The sequence below is a fragment of the Gavialis gangeticus genome, unplaced genomic scaffold (genome assembly GCF_001723915.1).
Source record: "Gavialis gangeticus isolate Ggan-Ray unplaced genomic scaffold, GavGan_comp1, whole genome shotgun sequence".
NCBI classification, from domain to species: Eukaryota; Metazoa; Chordata; order Crocodylia; family Gavialidae; genus Gavialis; species Gavialis gangeticus.
Window position 1 is genome coordinate 42,550,174 of NW_017729000.1, and position 8,346 is coordinate 42,558,519.

Genomic DNA, 8,346 nt, shown 5'->3' on the forward strand with positions numbered 1-8,346 from the left:
TCTCCTGTACAGCTGATCACTAGGCCTGTGGATTCTGTCCCAAGCTGCCCTGGCATGGGTTAGAGCAGGTCACTTCCCTTGCTGTACTGCAGTTTCTTCATGTGTACAATGAGGAGAAAATGCTCCCAGGGTGTTGAGAGCTGCAAGGATGCATGCTTTGACATCCTCAGAAGCCACTTTTGTCTGAGCATGATGGTCAGTTCCTTGACTAGAATCTACCAAAATCTGTGGAAATCTCAGCCTGTGACAAGTGCTTTCAAACTGCAGAACCAGTGCTTATCACGGTCCTCAAGCTGTACCTGGAAGGAATGAGAGCAGTCTCCATAATTCCTGCCATGGACGGGATGCTGGGACCTTATAGCTGATTGTGCTGGAGGAAGTGAGCAGGCCAAGAGCATCAGTATAGATGTCTTAGTGCTGTCAATGGCTATGACATCTGCTACCCTCATGCCCAGTTGTTGACCCTGTGAATCTCACGAGCTTTCACAGTAGCTAAAGTGCTGAGATTTCTATCACTTTGAATCCAAATTTGAACCCTGTCCTGATCTGGCCTCAAACCCCAGCCTAAAATCAACCCCGGCCAGCAGCCAATGCAACCTCCTCTGCTCACACTGAGCTTTGTAAACCCTCCCCTGAACAACTGTGCTTGAGACTATCTGAGAAGATATCTGTTGTGAATCAACATGCAGCCCCCAGCAAGCAAGATGAGAATCAGACACTTAAAAAACAGGCCGGAAATCTCAGGCAAAGGAGGTCATGTAAAGAACATTCATTTGCTTAGTGTACCACATGTAACTCATCTGCAAGGGGTTAGGTATAAATATACATATAAAGGTCTGTGATAAATTATGGAAATGGAGTACATATATTTTGTAGACAATAATTTTGATAAATGGATAGAAAAGCAGTTTAACAGGAGTTCTAAGCAGAGCTATCTCCAGCGTGAATAAACAATGAACGCACTTCACATGGGTTTAAAGTTGGTATGGAAATGAGCTCTACGCAGCAGAATGAGACCGAATGAGCATTGTTTGTTCTCAGCATTGCAGCGCATACACCCCACTCTGCTCAGTAATAGAATGAAGATCAGTCCTTGATGTTGGCACTACAGACACTGAAAAATGAGTTTTGATGTTTACCCTTTACAGATCATTTAAATGTTCCAATATGATTCCTTAAAAATATGAATGAGCCACCTGATACTGTGAGATGAAAGTCTCTCTCTATACTGGTGATTTTTTTGAAGATGCTTTTCATCTTTGGCTGCTGGAAGCTTTGACAGAAAATTTATTGCATTTTCCCCTCTAATAAAATGTGTTATTTTTACTGTATTTTTTATATGAATGTACATTTAGTTTTGAATTATACTGAGAGGTGGGCACTAGTCTGGGTTGAATCTGCATTACTGAGGATAAATCACATTTCTCTCTCTCTCTAAGTTTCCAGGACCTGATTCCTTTGCTGTAGGTTACAAGTAACTTCTGTTGATTTCAGTGAAAGTTTCTTGTATCCTGCAGTGAGAGAATAGAGCCTCAGGGATTAATTTGCTGCTGATTAAAAGCAAGAGACTAATAACACTAGGCATGCTGTTGTGTGGGCAAGCATTGTGGAAGCTTCCCACACACACAGCTTTGTCAATGCATCAACTTGCAAAAAGCCCAGCTACTCCAGTCCCCTGAGCCCTGGACAGTTCTGTTAAATGCACCTCACTCCTGACCTGCAAAACCTCCATTGTTTTTGGCTCTCACCCTCTACTAAACAATTCAGCTACCTCCATCCCGATACACTACATTCTTAACCTACCTACTGTTGTTTTGCACTTCCACTCTACCATTGCACCCCAGAGTGCTGATATTCAGCACCCTGCTATAGGTATTCTAGTCCATTGACTAATATGCCACAGTCTTGACCAGAAAACTCCACATATTTCAACTCTGGATCACATGAACACCTCTATAATGCTAATGCATATCAGTCCTTAGCTACAGCCCCCAACACACACACACACACACACACACGCGCGCACGCGCGCGCATGCACACCTTCTGCTATTCTCAGCCCCTGTCTCTTTGGATGGACTCTCTCCTTGCCAAATTATGTGGTAATATAAAATATTCATGATTGTGTTAGAGTGTATCCAAAAGATGGGGAGATGAAACCATCTTGCTCAATTTTGCTTGTGACCTGACATGATATGAAATGTGGGCTTCCAAAATGAAAGAGAAAAGCTTTAAATCTACTTTGCCACTCCCCTCTCTCCAGCCCTGCATCTAATTTTATTTCTAGTTAAGTCGCTTCAAGAAACTGATGGAAATATCATAAAAAAAAAGAAAGTGGCAGTCCCCCGGCAGTTCTTATTACTGGTGTTGTGGTAATGCTGAGAGGCCACAACTAAAATCTGGCTCCATTGTATAAAGCAGGGGTGCTTAAACTTCTGGCCTCATGGGCCAGATGAGTGGCATGGGGCTGGTCTGTGGGCCAGATCCAGCATGGGATTGGTGCATGAGGTCAGTTCATAGGTGCAATCTGATGTACCATCAAGCCCCACACACTGGATCTGGCCACAGAGCAACCCTACGCACTGGCCCTATGTGCTGCCTCCCACCATGGCCAATACTGGAAGTCATACATTTTTGCAAGTCACAACAGTTAATGCTACTGCTCCTCCCCCGCCACCAAATTTGCAGACCTTTGGGGAGCCTGGGAGCCAACTGACATGGTACCAAGAGCCAGATTTGGCCCAAAGATGCAGATTGAGCACCACTGGTTTGCATTTGCACAAGGGAGTCCCTGCCCCAAGGACAGCACATGAGTTCGTACTAAGGATGGATTTATGCTGCTTCTGCAGTGAACAGGAGACCACACGTAAGAAACAAACCCTGCCCACTCACTCCTGTTGTGCACCGGCTGCATGCTAAACAGATGTGCGTTTGCTGCAAGAGCAGTACAGGGCACACTCAGTGCTGTATTCAAGAGCATGCCTAACACTGAGATTCAGACAGCATCTCTGGGAGCAGACCAGAAAACAACTAGGGCTGCGTGAAACAGGCCCTATTTGATTTGGATTTGGCCTGAATCAGGGACAGTGATTTGATTTGTTGATTCGGATCACCGTCCCTGATTCGATTTGGCCGAATCCGAATCTGAAGATTCGATGCTGATTCAGAGAATCAGCAATTCAGATATAGACACAGCTTTAAAAGTCTTTTCTACATGCCTCGAGATACCAGGCATAGCCCGTGAACACTGATGCTGGGGCAGATGGAGCATCCCACAGGAGTGCAGGGGTCCCCCCTGCATGCTGGGTGGTGAACCCAGAACTTCCAGGTCCGGCAGGGAGCATGCTGGGAGGCCTCCTGCAGCCTCCTGGCCCAGCGATCGGCCACGGAAGGACCCCAGGTGCCCCCCCAGACCCAGAAGGTACCAGTTGCAAAGCCGGAGAAGGGCGGTGGGGGGGGGTCCCCAGCGCACTCCCTGGTGAACCCAGAAGTGGACTGGAAGTACTTCTGGTCCACTTCCAGGTCTGCTGCCAAGTGCGCTGGGGACCTCCCTGCACTTCTGTGGGACACTCCATGTGCCTCAGCATCGCAGCACTCATGAGCCGCCTGCTACCTAGAGGTATGTAGAAAAAACATTTAAAGCTGTGTCTATGTCCGAAACGCCAAATCTTCCCAAATCTCTCTGAATCAATTTGGAGGGTTCCGATTCGATTCAGAGAGATTAAAGGGTCCTTTGATTCGATTTGGATTCAGAGATTCGGCCACCAAACCAGGCCGAATCTCCACTGAATGAAATCAGCGAATGAAGTGTTGCACAGCCCTAAAAACAACCACCCACTATATATCAGCAAGCAGTGTGTGACAAATGGGAGCAAGCTGGGGAGAGCTTCTTTCTTGCTGGAAGTATTGGAATTGCCATTGAGGTTGTATAGATTTGCCCTCAGGCAAGAAGAGATGAAGGTTAGGTTTCTGGAGTCCAACTTTAAGCAGAGAGTCCTTTACTCCTTCAGATTTCTTTGAAGGTACTGGCCTATATCCTGCCCAAAGTCACACAAGGTGCCAAGGTTGGGGCACAGCTAGGAATGGAACCTGACTCTCTGGAGATCCAGGCTGGTGCTTTAGCCTACAAACCATCCATCCTCTTTGATTTGATTGAACATAATGAGCTATGCAAGAATGAGCGACAGCTTTGCAGGAGACCTTAGGAAATACACCATCAGCATGATTAGAGAAGTTCTCCAGGGAAACTGATACGACAAGAAGATGGGAAGAGGACTGGTGATGGAACAGTAACAGATGGTCTTTCTCAAGGATAATGATAGGACAGTAATTAGAAGAGACAAGAAGAGAGTTACTGGCATTCTTACAAGAATTTGTCTAAACAATCATGGAAAACATTAACCTTTCAGGATATCAAGAAAGCGAATGTAAGAGAGCATGAAAAGATTGGCCTGCACAACACACATTTATTTTATCTGTTGCATGGAGTAAGGGGCAGCACAAAGCTGCAAGGACCTAGGAAGAGAGTGGAATACAAGCGGTGATGGCCCTATGGATTCCAGCTCTGCCCCCTCTTGGTCCGTGCAGTGACTAAGTTACTCCACCAGTTTCACAGATCCTTATCTCCCAGGACCAGCTCCTCAGTCACAGGGCTAGCACTAGGAGATCCTTACCTCCCAATGCCAGCTCTGCAGTCGCAGGGCCTGGCTTAAGATATTCTTATCTCTCAGCCCAAGCCCCATGGTCACAGGGCCCAGCTTGGGAGATTCTTCTCTTCCAGCACCAGCTCCAGTCACAGGGCCAGCAGTGGGAGCCCCCTGTCTCCCAGCACCGGCCCTGAGATTGCAGAGCTGGCAGTGGGAGAGAAGAATCTCTCAGCCCAAGCCCCGTGGACGTGCTACTGTAGCAATGAGCTACTGTGCAGTAGCATCTCATGTAGATGCGGCCACTGTGCGGGGAACAAAATAGAGGCAATGATCTGATAGCCTTGTATTCTCAATGGTGCAACTGCTAAGAGCACTGCTCTAGAGTCCAGCACTCAATGTGAGACTAAAATCCCAATTTTATTCAAAATAAAGGTTTAATTAATCTGATCTTAAGTGAAGCTACAAGAGAAAACTAGAGCAGGAAACTCCACTCTGTTGCTGCCACATAACCCTTCATCCTTCACTATTCCCACTACCTCTCTGATATACTTTACACAAATTTAACTTTTGCTCCTAAGAAAATCTGCTAAAAATATATGAAAAGGTCAAAAGAAGATGATGCTAAGGATTCTGTATTCAGAGGGTCAAATGCTAATCCTGCTTGTTTGTTGTTTTCAACTTGGCATATCTAAATTCTGTTAGGGGACAAAGCTAAATTTGTGTGGGCAACAAAAATAGGGTGGGATGAACATGGGTGATTCATAATCACCTGGCAGTGAGGATCTAAATATCCCCTTCTTTGCCAAAAAGGGGATATTTTCGAGTGAGTGAGTGGGATTGATGTAAAATCCTAGCGAGAGGAGGCACTGGAGAGTTTAACTTGAAACAGCTAAGTTAAAGCCAGCGCCTGGTAGGGGTACAATATTATCTCTACATGGCACTGCAGTAACAAACCAGCTGTTCTCTGTCTCTAGTAAAGATACGCAGAGATAGTTAATTGGAATTAGTTATCACACTGTAAAAACATTGTTTTTGGCAGGGAAAGCATAGCCTACATTACCAAGTTGTTCATTTCTAAACTTTCTGAGGTTTGGCTATTTTAAAATGGCATCACATTTTTTAACAGAATATTCCAGTTTTTTTGAGTTGGAGCTTGAACTCCATTTAAACACACTTTACACTTTAACTCTTTCTCGATAGCTTTTTTTTTAGCTCTATTTTAGAATCAGGGCAGCTCAGTGGCACTATCCACCTAGCAGGGACATTAAGGCAGGAACTTCTAATGAAGATTTATTACTTTCCCATCCAGTCTACTTTTGAGATTTCAGGCCCCTTTATCCTGGCAATTTGATCTATGAATTTGGACATATTATGGGTAAACCCATTAATACATTTCCCCAGTAGTAGCCAAAGTGGAGTTGGAAAAACTAGATAGCATGAGTCAACTTACAGTTGACAGAATTAGTCTTGCATTCAGTCCTCAGCCTGGTGTATTCACCAGAATAGTTGATGCCTTCACTTCCAATTAAGTTAATTAGCATTTTACTTGAGGAGATTTTTTATTATACTCCATAGAAGAAAACACCTAGCCCTGAGCTGATGGATATTTAGAAATATAATTTCCAAATCCTTTTAGGCAATGAGCTTGCTGTTGTCATAACACTCATGTTTTCTGTGGGATATATTTTTCATGATTAATGTTTCTATTTATCATTTACCTGCCATCCTTTTGAATGGACAGAAAGTTTTTACACTCCTGTGCACAGACTGAACTGGGTCTTGGGGGAGATGATGAGGGGAAAGCCTAGCAGAAGAAATTAGCTGCTGCTGAAGATGAAGTTAAGAAAATGGAGTTGGTGCATATAAGACACGGTTGCCCCATCTGCTTCCTGTGAACTCTTCAACAAAGCACTGCAAATTAATTCATTTAAAACATATCTGGAGGAGAGTGCTGTTTTGCAGAGCAAGCATAATTACTACCAATGGGGAGAGCAAAGAGGGCAGGAAAGCAAGTGGCTTCCTAGGAAATGATGAAGATGTAGGCTCCTTAGGGAGATTATGTTCCTGATCCTATTAAAATGACTAATCAGGTTTAAAAATGTGTATTCTGAGCAATCTGAGGCAAATTGCTGTGGGCAGGGAAAGGACTGGTAAGAGGCTGGTAAAGAAAGAAAGAAGTCAAGTTGTGTTCAGTAGTGAGATGGGAAGGGGGGATTACAGACACCATTCTCATAGTGAAGGGTGTCTGTAACCACTCTTCCCTTCACAGCGATAAAAATGGGATGGGTTGACTCTCAGAGTAGAGGCTTTCAGCCTCTTGCATACTGGAAAAACCTCCAGTTCAGAATCTTTGTCCTCAATTATTTGTTGAAATTGGTGAATTCTCTACTAGAAATGTTTTGTGAATTGTTCCCACTGGTTGCATATCATCCCCATTCGAGAGAAAAAAAATCACCCTTTCTTCATAGACTACCTAGTTCAGGCCTCACACATGGAGTCAGGACTCCTGAGTTCCACCTTTAGTTCTGGCACTAAGTTGTTGTGTTATCTTGGACAATTCACTTGATCTTTGCACCTTGATATACTTCTGTGTAGGACAGGCAAAATAGCAGTGCTTATAGCAGGGGTGGGCAAAATGCGGCCCCGGGGGCCGGATGTGGCCTGCCAGGCCATTCTATCTGGCCTGTGGGCCCCCCCCAAAACTAAGAAAATTAATATTTATCTGCCCAGGCCTGCCTGTCATGTGGCCTTTGATGGCTTGCCAAAACTCAGTAAGTGGCCCTCTGCCCGAAATAATTGCCCGCCCCTGGCTTATAGAGTGCTCAGTAGGATGGCTCAGTCCTTCCTCAAAGAGCTCATGACCTAAGACCATACCTATACTGAAATAAGAGATGTAATGCAAGACAAAGACATATCCAAGGTAGCTTCAATCCAACCACCTTGGGTATTGACAACAGAAGCATGGCCTTCAGCGCAGGCTACACAAGCCTGCCCAGGATCCTGGTTACTTGTTCTTTGCCTGAAGGTCATGTTGCCTTGGCTTCACTTCTATTGCTATCCAATCTAGCTAAATTAAAGGTGGATCAGGTCTCTTTACACCTGGTGCAATTACACCTAAACCTAAACTTAAGGCTGGGATTTTTGATGAGGCCTAAAGGAGTTAGGTACCCAATTGCCATTGGTTTTCAGCACCAGATGTAAAAAGGCATTGAGGCACCTAAAGAAGCAAGTGGGTCCCTGTAGCAGGGCACTAGGGTGCCTGCTACTGAATAATGGTAAAAGAGGCTTAACTGCCACTCATTAGGGCAGCAGGTGGGAGTTGCTGTAATAACTGATTGAGTCAGATGACCACCAGGGGGCAGGGCCTGGCCTTTATAACCAGAGAAGGCTGAGGCCAGAGGTCAGTTCCCCTCTGGCAGCCTCAGAAGCAGGAGCTCTGCTAAAGCAGAGCGGAGCAGCACCTTAGAGAAGCTTGGTGGCTGGAGAGCGGCTGCTTGGTAGTACTGGGTGGAGGGAACCCAGAGAAGGAGATCCGTGAGTGAGGGAGCCAGGTTTGCCTGGAACTTATGTTGGGACCCTAGAGGGGGAGTTTTCCTTTGTGCTTGGAAGTTGTGTTTTGGGAGTTTAATTATTGTTACTAACCGGAGGACCAGGCAAGGCTGTAGGGGTGGAGGAGGCCTCAACAGGAGTCCCCCCAGTAA